Source organism: Leptinotarsa decemlineata, unplaced genomic scaffold, assembly GCF_025532065.1.
Source record: "Leptinotarsa decemlineata unplaced genomic scaffold, Ldec_3_MD MMD2_tig00004839_RagTag_RagTag, whole genome shotgun sequence".
NCBI lineage: Eukaryota > Metazoa > Arthropoda > Insecta > Coleoptera > Chrysomelidae > Leptinotarsa > Leptinotarsa decemlineata.
The window spans coordinates 382398-403197 of NW_027412612.1; the positions used below are offsets into that span (position 1 = coordinate 382398).

At 35.6% G+C, this 20800-nt stretch overlaps 1 protein-coding gene across 4 annotated transcripts in view; it reads right to left on the bottom strand.

The window, feature by feature from the left end:
• The window catches only part of LOC111512544 (protein fem-1 homolog CG6966), a 452752-nt gene that overhangs the window by 230413 nt on the left and 201539 nt on the right, over positions 1–20800 (bottom strand). The gene's annotated exons all lie outside the window — the stretch shown is intronic.

Below are 20800 nucleotides of genomic sequence, written 5' to 3' on the forward strand. Positions count from 1 at the left end.
ATGTCAATATAATAAGCAAGTCACTACATTAAAAGAGGTTGACTCCTCACTGGATACAAAGAAAAATATTGAATTAAAATTTACTAAAAATCGTTTCAAAATTATGGATTACCGGTAAAAGCCATGTGGTTGAAGAACAAAGAGATCAAATGTTAATTAATTGATAACTCCCTCATTAGTCTTGAGGAAAACAACTGAAGAGGTATTTCAATGAAAGTAAAACCTTGCCTAGGGAGGTTGGAAGTTTGTTAAAAAAGAAGATACTCAAAATGTTATGAAATTATATTGATGAAAAACCAGAATTATTATTGGTTTGGATCAGCCCCAACCTCCAGTTCCTATAATTTTCTCTTCTTTACCATACATAAGTGATATGACACCCAAGTTATGCAGAATTTTCAAAAATTTAAATGTAAAAATAGCTTTCAGAACGATATTCACCATTAATAAATTATTTTCGAAACTTGAGAAAACTCCTATCAACTTTCAATTTCAATTAACCTATTCCATTCCATGTTTAAATTTTGGTAGGGAATATGGTCAAACGTCAAGATTACTCAAAGACAGAATCCGCTCACATTAAAGTGATAGTAGATTACATCCTGAGAGATGTGCTCTCAGTTATCATGTTTCCAAAAAAGGTCATAAAATGGACTACAATTCAACAAAAATTTTAACAATGGAAAAAAATACATATAAAAGATTATTTTTGGAAATGTCATTTATATTACAATCCACTAATTGCCTTAATAAAAGATCAGACATTGATCACCTCAGTGAAATCTATGCCTTTTTATTAGACATTGACAAAAATCTACATGATTTCCAAACCAATAATAATTCTGGTTTTTCATTAATATAATTTCATAACATTTTAAATATTTTCTTTTTTAATAAACTTCCAACCTCCCTATTGCAGGGTTTTACTTTCATTTAACAACACCTATTCAATTGTTTTCCACAAGACTAATGAGGGTGTTGTCAATTAATTAACATATTTGATTTTTGGGTTTTCTCATTGAGTTACTTACAGAATAGCAGATGTCTCTGATCACACTTGCACCATAATAGTTCTCTTTTGTTCCATAGTTTTTTCATCTACAAACAAACAAACACACTTTTTAAAAGTGAATTACATGACAGCTGTCATTGTCAATTGTTTTTTGTCTCTCTCTTTGTTCTTCAAACACATGTCTTTTACCGGTAATCCATAATTTTAAAACAAATAACGATTTAGAGTAAATTTTAATTCAATATTCTTCTTTGTATCCAGTGAGGAGTCAACCACTTTTAATGTAGTGACTTGTTTATTGTATTGACATGTTTCAATTGTTTAACTGTAACATTATTTTCGACACGGCCAACCTCACTAACAGTAAGTTTGAGACCTTTCATAATAATTTTTATATTGCATCACCATTATACAAATTTTGCAGGTTTTTAGTAGATGAACAAAGCGGGAACGAGCGCACTTCAAGGTCGTGCGTCTTTGGTAACTATTTCAGAGAGAGACTTTAATGAGTGGAAGAGAGAAACGTCTGACGTAATCGATGCAGAGAAGGATGGAATGAGTATCGTAGCGATTCAAAGAGCGTGGTCCCCCTTGGGACTCCACATAACCGCTCAGGCCCTCTTGAGACTCCGCATCAACCCTCGGGCCCCCTTGTCACGCACCAGTCACGTGCTCCTAATTAAAAAAAGTTTATAGTTATGAGATTCGAACCAGGATAGTCCGCATCGTAAACATTGTTTTTAGCCTCTACACCAATGGAAGATTTTGAAAGTAATTGCAAATGATGGGTATTTATAGAGTTTGTTTTGTCGGGACTGAAATTGACTCATTCATTATACTTGACCGCATTTTTTTATTTAGGGAAATTGTAATCGTCATTTCCTTGTAGAAGATAGGAAAATATACTTAGATTTGGGAAAGAATTAATATTTCATATAAAGATGTGTATGTGTGTAAGAGCGAGAGACGCGTGTGACGTAATCGAGGCAAAGAGTGATGGTGACGGTATCGTTCCTAGCGTTCCTAGCGCAAGCAGGTGTTGCCTGTTGTAAAATAAATCTTTGTTTATGGAGCAATGTAGTGGTGCCGGTTTCAAAATTAAGCATGAAGGGTTAGGAATACGACTGTGTACGGGATGTCTCAAAATACATCATTAAAGAAAAAACATGGCGTCGAAGTGTACAGGGTGCGTCAAAATATATCATTTAAGAAAAAACATGTCGGTTTAACAGAAGTCTAGCGTTCCAACATGTCAGAAGGACACGGATCTTTCTCGTATCTTTGTTAACCAAGTTAACATCATCAGTAGAAAGAGGAGACCCAGAAGTGTCGAGGGGTTACGCGTTGTGGACTCAACGCGGGGGCAATGGGGGAGCGAAGTATTCGACAATGACATTTCAAAATACGTTGTTATGTTTTGCGAGCGTCTATTCGTTATCGTTTCGTTGTCATTATCGTAGCCGTTTTCGTGTTTGAATAATTGTACACCTTTGGTTAGTTACATTTAATATAATACTGGAAGGAAAACGATATTCCGTACGTCGTTGGTGAACAAAAATTAGAAATATAAAGGCATTCAGACAATGCAAACGTAAAGTAGACGAATTTGAGAGACGTGCCCAACAATTAAGTAAAGATATTCAATTATATGAGGAAAAGAAAAATGTTCTGAAGCAGATGAATACTTTAGACAGTCAAGACAAAGTATTCAATCGAACTTTATCACATATGAGAAGAATCCAGCCTCAGAGTGTAGAATATGTCGTCACCGATGCTGAAAAACAAATTTTGTACTTCTGACTACAATAATATATATTGTTTCATATGTAAACGTACCGAATGTGGGTGAAGTTCCAAGGAAATATCAATGAAGGCTAGTGATTATAGATGTAAACAATGGAAATCGATTCTTTCGACATCATTTAATGAGGGCCAGATAATAGTATTTGCGCAGGCGCAAGAATACACCATTCAAATGTGAATTGAAGTTGATATTTCAAGATCTTCGTGAGTTAGATACAAAAAAAATGTTAAATTTGTTCCAGAACACGTAATGAGGCTAGAGAAAAAGAAGTCACGAATGCAATTTGACGTTTATAGAGTTATCATAGAATAAACGATGTCAGCATGTATTTTGATTAGAGTTGTACAACAATTATGAAATTTATTAAAAAAAGGGATCTTTTAGTTGAGTAAATTTTTTGTTTTATTTCAAGTTGGTAAGAATATATAATATAGGCATGCAGAATTATTGCTATCACTCATCAATGAAGCCAGACACGTGGCTTTATAACAATCTGGTATTGAGTTGAGGTAAGCTATACAGCAAATATGCAAACCGCAACGGTTCACATATTCATTAAGACCTTCTCTATTCATACCCAAGGTAACATGGATGAATGTCAATGCTGAATTGGCATGCGGCAATACGCCTCAAAGCGACTAAACAAAGACTATTTAATTTTCTTTATTTCGTTTCAGAATATGGCATCACCTATTTTTCTATTCATACCCAAGGTGACATTGATCACTGTCAATGCTGAATCGGCATCCAGAGATACGTAGTTCTCAAAGCGACGAAACAAAGGATCTTTGTTTGATTTCATAATCTGTCATCACCTATTTTCCTATTCTTACCCAAGGTAACATCGATCACTGTCGATGCTGAATCAGCATCCAGAGATACGCAGTTCTCGAACCGACGAAACAAAGGCTCTCTGTTTGATTTTGAAATATGTCATCACTTATGTTTTTCATGCTCACTTCATGAATTTTCATTGTAACATTTTTTATACGTTCTTGACTTTTTCTCCAATGAATTTATTCAAATGTAATGTAATTCAAAGGTGGTGAAAGTTGTTGTTGAATTATCATTAAATTTCCAAAATTGTTTTCAGATTAATTTACATGAGTGTTTTTTTATACATATTTTTTGAGGGTTATCGTTTTTTTGTTTCAATTAATTTGTAACACCAAAACGGTTAAGAGGTACGTATTCCTCAAGCCAACCCTGGATTACTATTTTTATCCTACATATATCAGAAGATAAGAAATGACAATTTAATCTTTATTAATAAATAAAAAATAAGAACTATCTCTTACGGTAATTATTGTATCGTACAATTTGTTTTGATGTTTTATTAGATGGCAGCCTCATAACCGGGAAATGTGATTATGAATTTTACTCGAGAATCATCCATGCTGAATAAGAGTTTTTCTCGTACTGTATCTATTTGCATTTGACAATGCCATAGCTTTTTTATATACACATTTATAATGTTGTGAACAGAAGCTCATTTTGTGACCAGCTTTCTAGTTGAATAAAACGCATAGTAAGTAAGTACGAATAACTTTTTATCATATTGCCGTTTGTTGAGTGTTCATATGATTTGAAACATTAACTTTTTTATTTTTGGTTTCTCGCAGGTGGATTTCCAAAAATTGAAGTTCGGTCGTGGAGAGGAAACCAAATAACAAAATAGCAGATTCACCTGTAGAGACGTCGCAGAGGATTTTGCAGTCAACATCGTGAGAAGCATTTAGGAAATATGCTGTTGTGTGGTTTCATTTGAATTTGTACGAAATTGACGTTAGTACTGCTTTCCCATTTTTTCTCTGTTCAATATATGTATAGAGTTTGTGGTTGTATACTATATTTTTTGTTCGACTCAAAAATATTTTCATTCATAGATATGATCCGCATAAAGTAGTGTTTTCAATACTTTTTATGTGTTTAGTACTTGCAGAAAATGTGTTTTGAATTCCTTGTTTCGAATGACAGTTGATTTTTTTAATTATAACAGCAGCTCGCTCATTTTTCACAATCACTCCATGAAAGACATCATCCCCACTCTTGAAAAACAAATTCTGGTGCATGTTTGTATTGAAAATCGAATTTATTTCAGAACACTACATCAACGTGTGCAGTATCAGTTCAGAGTCATCTCAACAAATACATCCAAAACCGTCTTAGCAATCTTCCCAGAACGAACTTTAAATACACCTTCCAGAACTAACTTTGAACACACCTTCCAGAACCATCTCAACAGTCTCCACAGAACAAGATTCAAATCTCTGCATCATCCAAAACCGACTCATCACACCAAGAATTTTATTTGTGAACAAAATATCGGTGAGTCATGTCAATAAATAAAATCCAAATGATTGATTTTTCGAAAACCAAGTCGGTAATTGATAAATACCTTTAGTCATCAGACATAATTATTCAGAGTATATTGCCAAACAAGCTATACAATTTATAAATAAACATATAAGGAAATGCTTTTTAGCTATGGAAAAAATGTAATTTTTGGTTGCGAAAAAAAAAGAGAATAATTACAAAAATTGGGGAATTGAAACGCTTCGGGTTGATTATCAAAATGATGACAAATTAGTACTAACAAATTAGTAAGTTACTAATTTGTGTATGAAACAAAATCGGTTCCAGGTAGAAGGTTACTTTTATGAATAAGAGGAAGGAACGGCCATGGGAAACCCTTTGTCTCCCCTACCTGGCAGACCTGTTCATGAGCAGATTCGAAATGGAAACCAAAGAAAAGTCGAAGTATTTTCCTAGGATTTGGCTTAGGTATGTGGATGATATTTTCGCGATATTCGATACCAAAAAATCGAATATTGAGGACTTTGTTTCCATTTTAAATAATAGATGTCCATCAATAAAATTCACGTAAGAGTTAGAAAATAAGGGACAACTACCATTTCTTGACGTTTTGATAATGAGGAGTCAATATGGAGGGTTATAATACGATATTTTTAGAAAAGAAACAAGCACGTACAGGTATATAATGAACGTAAAGTCGAGTGGCCAAACTGCCCGAAACCGGGCAAACGCCACCCTCGCCGTGGCAGAGATGTAAACCCGCTTCTTTACTATAGCTTGTTTTTCAATTACAGTTGATTCTAGCAATGAATTTGTGGTTCAGCGTAACATCACTGATGAGAGCTATGTCGGGTCGAAACAGGGCTGTCTGGTATTGAATCATAAATGCGTTATGTTTGGGCTTGATTTCCAGCTAAGAATGGTTGAAAAAAAAAATATAAAACTGAAGCCATTCTACTGATACGCAGAAAAATTACACACCAGTAAATCTCAAAATCAAGTAAACCAAGTAAAATGAAATATATTGGTACAAATTTGAGAAAATTTTTTCAATGTGTAGCCATAAAGATATCGATGTTATGTATTTAGATCAAAAGTACAGACGAATAGCAAAACAATTGATTCGCTACAATTGTAATGTGATTGTTTCATTCGAACAGTATGATCGCAATCTCCATCATACCAATTTTCGATTATGTAGCTCCATATTTGACTTTTGATGAAATTGATGATATTTGTCTAGAATAGTGAAAGGATAGATGTGGTTGATTGGTAATTATGAAAGATTTTAATCTCAATAAGGACTAATATTGAAAAGGGTATATGCTGATAATAACATATTTGTTCGACTTGGCATTTTCTATAATATCGAGATTCATAATTAATGGAGTGCTTTGCTATGAAATATACTGCAATTTAGTCAAAACTGAATTTTTATGTGTGATTTCGTCTTTTTATATCAACAACATGTATCTAAAAGAAATTACCAGATATTTTTGAATTTATCTTAAACTGAAATAGATCAAAACCAGTTTCAGTTACACATTTTTCCAAACAGCTTTCATACAAGATGATTTATTGGCTATTTTTTTGGTTATTTTGGTTATGCTTCTGGTAATGTCAATCTGTCGTCGTAAAGTCAACATGGATCTTTCCTCTGTGTTATGGTTTGATTCTACAAGATGATGGATGTCATAGAAAAAGTATGTTTCTATTAAAAATAATATTTTGAACATCAATAAAAACACAATCAAGTTAACTAATGATTCAAAACAACTTCTTACAAAATGTAAACCGAAAAGATATAATGAACAAGATCTTACACAATATATAAATATTTTCTATTGTTGTCAGTTTACAAAAGATATGATGGAAGAGTTGAATTTGATATTTTCAGGAAATATATCGACTTAATAGATACTTATGAGCCCTTCGAAGGAAGAGACCAAGAAATGTTAACCTAAAAAAATTAGGACAAGGGGTTGATATCATCAGGTTGTGAGTTCATCGTTAAAACAGTTTTCTTTGCTCTTTTCCACACCACCCTGGAGTTAGAGCTGCCGGAGCGTTCGATTTTTAGATTGTAGAGGAAAAAAAAACATCGCCAATATAAAACCTCTCTCGAAAGAAAATAGGTGTGTGGTTCAATTTGAAATAAATGACAGTAGGGTTCATTTTTCCAATAATTTTGCTTTGACTCACAAAAATACACCTGTATATCAGCAACAAAATAATATGTTAACAGAAACTTTTAATGTGATATGTGATTTTCACTCGTACATAGAACCGTTCATGTGAGACGAGAATAATTTGTAGTTGATATTGTTATTAATCAATATTCATAGATTTTGAATTGAGTAATGTCCCCATGGAAGAGTATGATAGGTTTCGGGAATTAGATAGTGTTTATCATCGTTAGGATTCATAGCAATCTTCGTTTGTTCTGTTGAATACACCCCATGCTTATAGGATTTTATTAATTTTTTGTGTGATTGCTTTTTCGGTACAATTTTCCAAACAGGCCACGCAATCTTCGAAAGCGATTTTTGTTTTGACAACATTATGTTTACCGCCCTTCGCTTTCTTGGATACTCCGAAATTGGCCACAATTTATTTGATTTCATCATTTTCATAATTCTCCTGCTTCAATATTTTTTTCAGATTAGTGATTTGATCTTCTGACGTTGCAGTTTTAGTTGAGTATAATTAAGATCTGAGTCCAATAAAGTCGATCATAAGCTTTCCGTTGTTCTCATCCTTCATCAATCCAATCACTTTCTTATTCGCTAGGGGAATATTGTAAATGATATCTGATTGATAATCGCTAGTATCGAAATACCGATGACAATGATTTTTCATCATCTCATATGGATCATAATTTATAATTTCATAAATCAAACTGTCCGTGTCAGTATAAACTGCGCAAACATTTTCTCTATACCTAGGAGCCATGTACTCATAATGTAAATTATATGCGGTCAACTTTGCCAAATCCAGTACTACCATTCCAACATATATAGGTTTGTTGAAGAATATTTCGAATTTTACCAATTCAATGGCAGTCATGTTTTCATCGAAGAAAGTCAAACTCTTGAACCGAGGATTGGAGATTCTGGCTTCGGCACCATACCGCCCATCCCAACTCGTTTCAAGGCGAACATCACAGTGCTTTCTCAGATTTTCCATAGTTTTCCTGAAACGAATATTTATATATATATGGAACAAAAATTGAGTTTTGAAGATAGCAGTACATATCAAATACGGCATTATTCATTAGTTTGGATAGGTTCTTTTCAGAATCATTCGAGGCAGCAGTTCGCAAACGTGTGTTCAAGTATATGTAGGGCTTCAACCATGTGGACTGCTTGAACTTTTGAACACGATGAATCTTGTTCAAAATGAGACCATGTTCTTAGGCCTGCTCGAGATTTCTGTAATGATTCACATACTTTTTCTTCGACTATAGAGTAGCAATCAATTTAAATTGTTTCACATCCGATGTACTTTCGGTTCGAGATTTTTGTTTTCTTAGGATCCACATGATCGGGGCAGAACGGTAAATCCTTATGCATATCGTGAAGGTTGTTTGGATACTCCATATCAACTTCTAGTATATAACCTTCCGAGGCATCATCATGCACAGTTGTGATATCAATGTTGGTATCCATCCACTCAAACCAGCCGTATGGTAGATATTGAGACATTGTCCAACCATATTGATAATTAACATCGAAATCCATTGGGTATGAGTCAGCTTTGGCTTTATCATAATTGTCACTCATGTATTTGTTATTAGCTGTGACTCTTCGCTTGGAGCAAACTTGACTCAGTCCACCTCTCGTTCCCTTTTCGAAAAACATCAACTGATCTACATCGGTGAGAAGTTCAAGTTTCTGTTTCGTTTTGAATAACATAGCATTTTATGACAACTCGAGCGGAACTGCTCGAAGACATAGCCAGAAGCATAAGATCCGTCTTCGAATACAGATCCGTATACTTTCCCAATGTGTTTGTATTGAAAGTAGCCCATATCAGCTTGACACGTAAGTAAGATCTCCTAGGACACGGTTTTCCCTCCAATTTGTTGTAAAAGGTTTCGATAGGGGGTAAACAATCTTCATTGAATTTTTTGAAAGAATCGATATAGTCATACGGCATTACACCCTTTTTTGTCAAAATCTACTCTTCATCATTCGAGAGGTTGGAGAACTGTGATATGAGATTTGGAAAATCTGATAGATATGATACTAACGTATCCACCGAAAAACTCATGAATCTGAATGAGTTAAAATATCTGAAGTGCATCTTGCTACCAGAAATATTTTTAGTGAAGGAGATATACTTTTCCTTTGTTATCGGCCTAACGGCGACACTTCCATTGAGATCCAATGCAATATTTTCTATAACAAAATGTGCATCATACCCTGATAAGTTATGAAACACGATGGGAATTGTTTGATCATCTTTATAGTTTATAATGCACCCATTGTGTGATGGTGTGTATTTTTAGGTATTAGACGATTATAGTCGCATACTATTTTGTCTGTAATATTGAATGGTTTGTCACATATATGACAATGAGTTGCTGCCTGAAAAAATGTTTCCTGGCTGGCTGATATATCTACATCAAATGGACACTGGAGCACAGTTGCAACATCTTCAGCAAACTGACCTATCTCGTCGGCAAACCATTTCATACAATTCTCACCACGAAATGATCGATGAAATGATAGTGTATCATCATAAGAGCGTTTCACATAATATCCAATAGATGCCGGAATGTGTCGTTGATATTAATTGCCATCTTGTGCACAATACACTCGGCATATATGACGAAAGGCGATGTAATTTTATTTTTGAAATTTTTGAACCTCAAAATATGTTTTACCTCCATAGGTAATTTTGGTAGGCATTCCTTTGTCTTCGAGCAGTCTTCAAGGTGTTTATCTAACATAGCTTGCGTGGAAAAACAGTGAAAACACCTATGGCAAAAATAAAAGTGTTTTCTGGTTGGTGACGTAACATCATAGACATTTATTGAATCCTCACATCTTTCATCGTAATACATGTCTTTAATCATGAGTAGATTCACATGTTTGCTTCAATTTTTTGCTATGCTCAATCTTAGCGGTATTACAGTATACTTGGATTTAAAAAGTTTCAACGTGTAAACATTGACTGAGAGACCATTCTGCTCTTCGAAACTATTTATCTGAATAATTGTCATCGGAAAGTGAATATCTTACAACTTCAGAACTTTTGAATAGTCAGGATAAGATAGGATGTGATCTGAATGTTGTCCATGGGGAACTGGATACAACGCCGAAACAATGGCCCAACCGAAGCAGGCATCATCATGATTTTTCGTTTGATTTGAGAAGGCAATTCAATGTATGATGAATCTCTCTGCGGCACAAATTTGTTTACGTTAACCCCCAAATCTGCTTTCAACGTCTAACCTCTGTCACGTTCCTGAAACTCTTCCAACTTTAAGTTGATTGGTTCGATAACATGTTCCTCAAACCACATATTCATATTAGTGTTACTATGGATGGATGCGTTAGATATTGTGAAATACTTATATTCGTTGAAGATTCGATCGCCTTTGACAACCTCAAATTCTCCACCGAATGTCATATTAACCTTTAAAAATGCATCCTTTTTCAATGCATTTTGAATTCGTCTCACAAAAAGGGTCTTACAGTTGATCAAAACTGAGGTAGTGTTCTTATGCTTGAGATTACTAATCACTTCAGTCCGGATACGCGAATTGTAGGCCGATTCTGAATCATCCCAATGTACTCCATTAGAGGCTGTCTCTTTCCGGCTAATCAGGCCTGCTCCTTACTTCATCTCAAATTTCATCCGATTACGTAGTGTTGTAATATTGACCAAGAATGCTAGTAGATTTTGGTTTCCACCCATAGTAGTAGTATTTTTCAGATCTTTTTTTATTCGTTTAGAAGCCTTATAACATCCTTCAAGTCAACCCTTCACTGTTTTCTCCTTGTATTCATCTTTTATGAGGCTCAAGATAGATGCGATTAATTTCATCACATCAGCAAACATTTTTCAAAACTGCGGAAGCAGGTTCAACAATAACTGATTTACCGAAACGGAGCGCCAGAAAATATTCCTCGAACAGTAAATTAGAAACAGCACTACCTAGCGGAGAAAACTTTGCGTTAGAAGTAATGTGACCAAATATGAATATGAATAAAATCTGCTATTGAGACACATGTCTCATGGAATCATAGTATATCAGAAAAATTAATTTCTATGATATTAGTCTGAAACACTATATTTACAGGAACAACAGTAAAAATGTTGACAAAAATGTTTATCGCGCTATTACAGTACCCAATTCGATAGCGACAAGTTGCATTACTGTATCTTTATCATGCAGCAAGTAAATGTTATACTGATTGAAAAAATAGAGAAACCAATATGCGAAAACTTCATATTGAATAAATTGAACTGAAAAATTCTTTGAGATACTAGTTTTCGCCTTCTTTAGCCTACACTGATCGTAAGTATCGATATTAGGTCGAATCCAACTCATGTATTGGAATAGAATGCTAGTTTGTATCAAACTCCTAGTATTGCACTTCTGATGGATACATCATACTGTTCTGTTTCTGTTTGAAATATGTTTTTTCGTTAATCAGCTGTCGCCCCCATACGAACGACAACTCTCAGAAGATGAGAAACTTGTTCGAGCTAAGGACTAACGAGGTCTTACCTTTCAACGTGTGATTCCTAACACGGTTGCAGAATCATCGCAGCTTCAACCAGATAAATTCTCTCGAGAAATATACTACAACATAAGCATGAGCATGCATGGTGTGAAGCATGCGTGTGATGTACGAAAAATGTGTGCATTATGTAATATTTGGGGACTCACAAACCAGTATAGCAGGACATCGACAGAAAATGACCACGTAGTCAAGTTGAAGATCAAACTCAACTTCAAGCTCAGATCATGAAATGGTGGAGGGGAGGAATCAGTTTTCAGGTTGAAGTATGGAAATACCTCCTTTTCAGTTGAATACACGCTTACGTCATATGGTATATTGGCTTGAATCTTGGATGATATTGGGTTTTAAGAACAAGATAGTAATACATTTCATGTAAAAATTCATGTCGAGAATATATTTAGGTGTGAAAAATATGTCTTTTTCGCTGTAAAATGGTGTGTTGTGACTGTATGCATTATTTTGGAGAACTTCCAAATCCCGTTTAGCATGATGTTCGCAAAGAATGAACTTTGTATTCATTTTCACAGTCAAACCAGACTCCACCGTCAGATATTGCAGTATAGTGTTGCATTTCAAATGACTAGATTGTATTGCAATACGTGAAAGTTCTTGTTAGGCGAGCATATGCATGTGTGAGAAATATCAATCTATTCTACTGCAGAATGGCATGACCCTATGCATCTCTTTTGGAAACTCCGCAAATTTCCGTCTAGCATAACCTGGGCAGTGAATAAACTCACGTTCAGTTTCAAGCTCAAACCAAACTGCTCTGTCAGATCTTGACATGGTGGGGGAGAAACAGACCAAAGTGAGAACAAACCTGCTTTTCAGTGGAAATCATATCAATATCATCTACTGTATGGCTTCAGATTTGTAATCAATCATGTTTCGAAAAGAAAAACGTAGTGTGACATTTTAAATTATTACATCATTTTTAAGCATGCGGAAGTTCATGTAGGGCATGCATATGTGTGAGAAATATCAGTCTGTTCTCCAGTAAAATGTCAAGTGTTGACACTACATGTCTATAAATCTCCGTCTAGCATGACATTGGCGGAGAAGTCAAAGTCAAATTTTAGTCATTTTTGATACATGAATGTACATATGACACGTCACATTTTACAAAAGATATTTTAGGAAGTGAAAACAACTTGTTACCAAAAAGTTTTTGACTTTTTTCTTGAATTTGAGAAAATTTGTTTCACTTCTGATACTGTGTGATAGTAAGTTAATATATTTTGCCCCGGCATAAAGTGGCGAACCTTTGTACTCATTATGGTTTATTTTTTCCTGATGGAAGTCGTTTCCCCGTATCGTTTACTGAGTGAATTTCCTCATTTCTTATTAGCAAATGGGAATGTACATGAACGTAGCTTAATATTTTGTAAAGATAAATGCATGGTAGTGTGAAACTTTTTTATCTTGGAATGTTTTCATAAAAGATTCTCTGTATTTGAGATCAAAAATTAGTCTAATGAAGCGTTTATGCCTTATAAAGATTCTATTTCTTTCTGATGAGTGTCCCCAAATGGTAAAATTTATATTAAACTCAGAATACACTAGACCAGGGGTCTCCAAACTACGGCCCGCGGGCCAAATCCGGCCCGCCAGTGTCATCAATCCGGCCCGCGACAGCCAATGAGTTACTGTCATCAATCTGGCCCGCGACAGCCAATGATTACCTAATTGTTGTTACTATTGCTGTGATAAGTTGAAGAAGAAAACACAGAATGATAATTACTTGGGATTATTTACCTGCAAGGTGAAACTTAACGACAGAAATGATGACAAAGAAAACTTAACTTAAGTATCTGAGTTTGAGCATATTGATAACTAACAAATAATTGAAATGAATCACAGTAAAACAAAAACACTAATGAGATTTATGTTATTGTGATTTTCCACCGACAATACTTTGTAGTTGTGGATCAATTTTACCTGTACCAATTATCAAAAGAGATTTAAGATGCTCATCTGTTAATTGAGATCTGTGAACATTCTTTGTGTACTTCATCTTGGAAAACGTTTTCTCACACAAGTAAGTAGAACCAAAAACAGAAAACAACCCACGAGCAAATTTATGCAAATTATCAAATTGTTCCAGTGGAAGATTCTTATAAAATTCCAACAAAGATGAATTTTGATATTTGTTCTTAAGCATATCACTGCACCGTAAATCAATAACTTCCATTTGGACTTCCGGAGCCAGGGTTTCAATGTCAGATTTTGAAAAAGCTCAATTTCATTCGCAATGACATCAAAATCTGAAAAACTAGTATCAAAATTCATCTTCAAAGCATTCAAAGTTTCGATTGCAAAATTGATGGGAAATTCAGTCTCTGTAGTGTGGCTGAATATTTCACATGTTTCAAAATGTGTGAAACATTTTTTACGTAATTGCGATTGAAATAGTATTATTTTCTGCCTAAAGGATTTGATATTGGTGTATAAATCAGGGAGAAGCTGATTTTCTCCTTGCAATCTCAAATTCAGTTCGTTCATATGATTTGTAAAATCGACATAGAAGGCTAACTTCCACATCCATTCACTATTTTCTAAATCGGCAAAAGGGCGCTGCTTCTCATTTAAAAAAAAATCGATCTCTGCTCGAAGTTCAAAAGAGCGCTTAAGGACTTTTCTACAACTAAGCCAGCGTACGGCAGTATGATATGGTGAATCATTTTCTCCAATCTATTGAATAAACTCGCGGAATTGTCGGTGATTCAGCTCAGTGGATCTGATGAAGTTAATAACTGATATGACTGGTTTTAGAAACTTCAGACATATCCAAACATTTTCCGCACAAGGACTGTTGATGAATGATACAATGTAAGACTAATGGTTTTGAACCACCATCATTTTCTTACAGCCTTTGAAACAAGTGCAACCACTTTATTTTTACCATACATATTTTTGCCTCCATCAGTTGTTATCGATTTCAAATTTCTCCATCGAAAGTTCTTTTTATTAATGGCATTTTCAACTCCCTTAAAAATATCTGCCCCAGTTTTCGTGCCGTGAATACTATCAATATCAAGAAGTTCTTCATACACTTCATAGCTTTTATCTACTCCGCGAATAGAAATCAACACCTGAGCAGTATCTGACACATCCGTTGACTCATCCAATGCTAGAGAAAACCACTCATGATGTCCATTTTTGTCAGACAGTTGAGATGATATATTTTCTGCGATGTCTTGCACCCTCCAAGCCACGGTGTTTGCTGACAAACTGACACTTTTAAATAAATTTACCTTTTCGGGGCATATTTCTTCGGCTACTGCAATCAAGCATTCTTTTATCATCTCTCCATTGGTGAATGGTTTTCCACGTTTTCCGATTTCAAGAGCCACACGAAAGCTGGCGCGAGTTGCAGACTCTTGTTCAGTTTTCGCTTTGGTGAACAAAGATTGCTGCGATTTGAGTCCGCGTTTCGAAACTTCAAATTTTTCCTTCCGCAAACTTCCTGTATACTTGGAGTAACTTTGAAGATGTTTCGATTCATAGTGTCGTTCAATGTTATAGTCTTTGAGAACATATATTCTCTAGTATATATTCTATATATATTCTATAGTTTTATTACAAATCAAACATAGCGTCTTATTACTGGACTCAATCACAAAATACTGAAAGTTCCATTTTTCTTGGAACATTCTGCATTCACTGTCGATTTTTCGCTTCTTTTCTATACTAACAAATCACACATAAAAACAATAAGTCAAATCAAAATACTTTTATTGACGGGTGTTACTTTATTTCACAATAGACAGACTAACTCGCAGTTGCGCCGCTAGCCTTTTATATGCAATTATTACTGTCATCTCGAGGTTTTCGGAATACACTAGCTAAAACCAGAACTTTCTCGAACCAACGCGGTAATTACAAATATTCAATTACGCCTAATGCCACCTAGCGGGTAGCTGAAAAAGTTAAGTGTCACAATACATAATGATAATTGGAAAAAAAAGCGTAAGTTTGCTTAGGTCACGCACTTTGCAACTATCCTAGTCTAGAAATATAGTTGAGGGCAAAAATTGGCCCTTGGAACAAACTGAAAAAATCATTATGACATGAAGGCTTCAAAGTTTGGAGACCCCTGCACTAGACCATAGTATATATCCAAGAGATTATGTCTCAAAAATTTAATTTCATTGGTAGGAAGGCAAAATACGTTTTTCAGAGAAGTGCACAAGTATTCGATGTGACTATTGAAAGACAATTAATTGTCAAGTTGTGTTCCAAGGAATTTTGTATATGCTGTTGTTTCGAAACCTAGATTCATTAGGAGAGGGCGCTAATACTTACTTGAAAACTGGATAAATGTTTTATTTTCATTATTTATTAAATGATTGTTTCTACACCAACATTCGAATTCATTGATTACTAGTTTCGTGTTATTTTCAATTTCATTTAGATCTGGGAATGTCACAATGTTGTGTCATCGGCATACATGAATACTCGACCCTCGAGAAAATCCTAGTATTTAGTTTCGAAGTTAAACCAAACTTCACCATCAGTTTTTGCCAATGTGTGGAAAAAAAAGAGACCAAAGTGAGGCGATACCCACGTTTCAGTTGAAGTTACGTCAATATAATCCACTATGTTGCTTCAAATTGTAATGTAATTATATTTCGAGAAGAAATATAGTGTAGCATTTTGAATCATCATTGAATATGTGGTACCAAGTTCACGTTAGACATGCATATGCGTGAGAAATGTCAGTCTGTTCTCCTGTAAAATGTTATATGTTGAGTCTACGCATCTGTTTTGGGGCAGATAATAACCTTGCATTTATTTCAAAGTCAAACCAAACTTGACGGGTAAATCTGGCAATGACAGGTGAAGGCGTTTATTTTCGATCAAAATGATGGCACATCCTACTTTTCAGTTATAGTTACGCTGATGTCATATGCTGTAAAGGTCGAAACGGAATGCAAAAGCTGCGTGCAATATCAAAATCGACAAGTTTTTGTCATACGGGACCAAGAAATATAGGCACAAACTATAGAAAAACGGCTCATCAAAGCAGTTGTCTCTTTCGACAATTTCTAAATTCTAACCAAACCTCAAGATTTTTCCAAATCTCAATGTATTTATTTTTCTTCTGAATATGTATTCTGTAATTCAATTTCACTCTCTTCAGTGTTTTTCCGTACATAAAATAGACCTAAATAATAACTGTTGTTTTATTCGTCATCATGAATATAATATTGCACAAGATTCAGATCTTAAATTCCATTGGATAGTTACAAGCAACAAGAATTCACTCTCTGAACTCTCATTTCTTATCACTTGTGCTTTATTGGTTTGTTTCATGTTGAATCATTTGAAAACATGCAATGAACTTTTCTCATTACTTATCTCTGATTTTTTTATAACTTTTAACTTTGCAGTCCGACGCGGGCCTCAATAGTTCAATGAGGTATCAAAGCGAAAATGTGAGGTCAAATTTTGCTATAATAGGGAGAATTTCTGTCAATTGTTATATTCATCCAATTCACCCTAACCATACCTTGGCACAGCTCAAGTTGATAATTTTCAGATTATTACTTCACGATATTCTACAATATTATCTATACAAATGCACATTATTTAACTCTCTTCAGTTCACCCTACTTTGCTTCCCACTAGAGATGCTTGACGTCACAGCCAAGCCCACCTCCCAACTGTATGCGATAACAGATGTCGACACGAACAGGCAGTGGTCGTTGCGCTCTCGGAGAGGGCAGGCGTTAGCACAGTCCTCGGCCACCTGCGTGTCACCATCGATAGCAAGGCTAGAGCGATGCGTTACGTCACGTCGAGAGAGGTGAGGGCACACTGATGAATACGCATTACTCAGCTACACGTTGTGGAGTGAACATCTTGCTCCCTTACCGTTGAACGGTTGCTGCTGTGACGTCACACCACTACTAACTTGGTGGGCTCACACCGATGGAACATTCATACTTGAACGATCTTCGAAGTATGCAGACGTATGTTTGTACATAGACAAGCACATGATGAAACCCTGTACCGTGCATTCTCACACACACACCAATCAAATGTACTTACGTCACTTTGTCACACACACACAAAAAAATCTCATATGAAAAAAAAATTTGAACGATCCATGCACCAGACCCTTCAGTCACATTGCCTTGATGTTACTAAACAACAACAAAAAAAGCAATTAATACGTCATAGTGGTGGGGGGATGCCCAGAATCGGCTGTATTCTACTACTAACCAGATTCCTGACCGTGATGTTAGTCTTCTAGATCTATACTCAACAACCAATCCAGAAATTTATGCAGTAACCGTAAGGTCTCCATTGGGATCTTCTGACCACAAACGCATTTCAGTGTTGAGTTAATTGCCAATAAATGTTGGCATATCTTGCATAAATAAAAATAGCGAGCAAGCTGTCACTTCCAAAAATCTCGCCTATCGGCAGTGGCGCAAAAATCCCAGTGCCGAAAACTGAACTAGGTTTGTTATTGCTCGCAACAGCTGCAAATGAAAGCAAAGAGCTTCACAATCAGAGAATTTGGAAATAAACTGCTTGCCAATCCTAATGGGTCTAGATCCTTTTGGTCGGTAGCTGAAGTTGTTAATCAGAACTTAAGAAAATACACAATTCCACCACTAACACAAGAGGATGGTTCAATTGCAACATCCATATCAAAAGCAAATCTACTGGCTGAACAATTTGAGTCCCACTCCACAGTCGATTTACTGGGAAAGGCACCACACACTAGAATCCACAATGCAGAAAATGACTTTTCGACAGCGGCAAGCTAATTTTGAAACAGCTCAATATCAACAAGGCGTCTGACCCTGATGAAATGCCCGTCATCGTACTTGAAAAGTGCGCAAATGAACTCGCACCAGTATTTTGCAGACTTTTCAACCTATCTTACAATAAAATGGTTTTTCCTTCTTGTTGGAAGATTGCTCGCGTTCAGCCTATTCCCAAAAAGGGCAAGAAAACTCTTCCAAATAACTATACAGCAAATGACAGCAAACACAAACCCCAACCCACGAGTTACCCGAGGAACAGACCAACCAGGCAAAAGCTTTTCTCCCCTACATCCTTGGAGTCACTGACAAAGTGAGCCAAATTCTGAAGAAACATAACGTAAAGACAGTATTCACAGCCAACAACCAAATCTACACTATGTTAAGAACACCCAAGGACACGATACCCAATGAAGCACAATGCGTATACGAAATACCATGTTCAAACTGCCCCAGAACTAACATCGGCCAGACCAATAGAAGACTTTCCAACAGAGCCTATGAACATGAACTAGCGGTTCGCAAATCAGATCCAGCATCACCTCTCTTCAAACACCACCAGGAAACAGGCCACATAATAAGCTTTGAATACACCAAGACCATTGCTACGGAGAAAAATCTTCAGGCCAGGATAATTCGGGAAGCAATCGAAATTGAAAAACGTAGCAACTGTCTTAACAAGCGAGATGATTCGCAAAGACTACCACAAACATGGAGAACATTGATTTCACGCAAGATACCTGATAATATCACAGGTACCCGGTCAGGCAAACCAGCTACAATAACATGAATATGGGCCCAGAGCAACAGAGTGACCAATACGAACTTAGAGTGGAACACAGCACACATAGAACTAGTAACGAGACTTGGGGACAAGGGAGATTACGACCTCGACCTCGAGTCATATAGGGTGATTCAAAAGTACTTCAGGAGGTGATTCCTCACAATATTCTAATATGAATTGTCCAAATAAATAAATGTCTCGAAACGCTTCGTTTCCAAGATACAGGATGTTGAAGTTTTATTTTTATTTTTTCAAATAACTTTTGAAATACTGAACCTAATTAAACGAAACTTGGTAATAGGAGGTGTCAAATTCGAACCTGATGTTCTTATTGCTCTTACTCGTAGGGGGCGCCACCTACACGTCTTTTTCTTTTATAAAGATTCATACTTTTTTGGGCGTACTTCTAGCACATTTTTCAGTAAAAAAATCGATTCCTCTATCATATCATGCGTTGGGGAAAGTCTCGTGGCAAAATAGCGTGTACCCTTTGAATATGATATGGATAAAACTGTTGATCGTGGATAATTCTCCAAACTGTGGACTGAGTAGAATTGACAGCCTCAGCAATTACTCTTGTGCTTGTTTCTGGATTCTCCTCGAGAGCGTTCAAAACAGCTTCCAATTCTGGGGTTCGGACTGCTCGTGGTCTTCCAATAATATCAGCTGCCCTCTTGAAGCTACCTGTTTCTGTCAAACGACGGTGGAGACTAGCAAATGTTGGAGCTGAACGCAGTACTCGATTAGGAAATCGCTCCTGGTAAATACGTCTTGCTTCGCGCGCATTGCTATCCGCAAGGCCATAAACGAAATGCATATCGTCTAAATGAGCATTATTGTTTTAATAATCCATTTTTTCAAAATAAGTGTTTTCTACTTCTACTTACGGAAACTTCAACAAAACTGTCAAAAACTATGTAATTACCAAAACTAATCACAAACGTCAAATTTATTTCCAAAGCATTCTTGTGAAAAATGCAAAATATTCGTAATAACTTCAACATGCATCGATTATCAAATAATCGACTTGTTTTCAAGTCCAAATATTCAGAAAACGGTTGCTTACAGCGACTAGTAACGAGGGTAGCTTATTTACGTAGATATAGTAGAGGAATCGATTTTTTTACTGAAAAATGTGCTGGAAGTACGCCCAAAAAAGTTATGAATCTTTAAAAAAGAAAAAGGCGTATAGGTGGCGCCCCCTACGAGTAAGAACAATAAGAACATCAGGTTCGAATTCGACACCTCAAAAACCTCCTATTACCAAGTTTCGTTTAATTAAGTTCAGTATTTCAAAAGTTATTTGAAAAAAACGAAAATAAAACTTCAACATCCTGTATCTTGGAA